The sequence below is a fragment of the Thunnus thynnus genome, chromosome 22 (assembly GCF_963924715.1).
Source record: "Thunnus thynnus chromosome 22, fThuThy2.1, whole genome shotgun sequence".
Taxonomy (NCBI): Eukaryota; Metazoa; Chordata; class Actinopteri; order Scombriformes; family Scombridae; genus Thunnus; species Thunnus thynnus.
The window spans coordinates 641334-641982 of NC_089538.1; positions in this window are offsets into that span (position 1 = coordinate 641334).

Here is a 649-nt window from a genome sequence, read left to right on the forward strand (position 1 = left end):
CTTCAGCTTCAATGTCAACAGATGAGTCAAGTAGTCCCATGGTAACTTCTAACCAACCTGGCACGACATATTCAACTGAATATACTGATACAACTTTCTCCACTGACGACACCACAACAACAGAAACAATGGCAACAACTGACTCCACTGAGGCCTCTTTATCAACAGATGAAAGCCAAACTTCTGCTGCAATCTTAACAACTGAAACAACTGATGGCACCGCCACAACTGATCATTCTGGTACAACTGAGGCTACAAGTGGGGCAACCGATAGCACATCATCAACTGATCACACTGGTGCGACAGATGAATATTCAACAACTGAGTCCACTGACGCCTCTTCCACAACAGACCAAAGTGGTCCAACAACTTCAGCTTCAATGTCAACAGATGAGTCAAGTAGTCCCATGGTAACTTCTAACCAACCTGGCACGACATATTCAACTGAATATACTGATACAACTTTCTCCACTGACGACACCACAACAACAGAAACAATGGCAACAACTGACTCCACTGAGGCCTCTTTATCAACAGATGAAAGCCACACTTCTGCTGCAATCTTAACAACTGAAACAACTGATGGCACCGCCACAACTGATCATTCTGGTACAACTGAGGCTACAAGTGGGGCAACCGATAGCACATC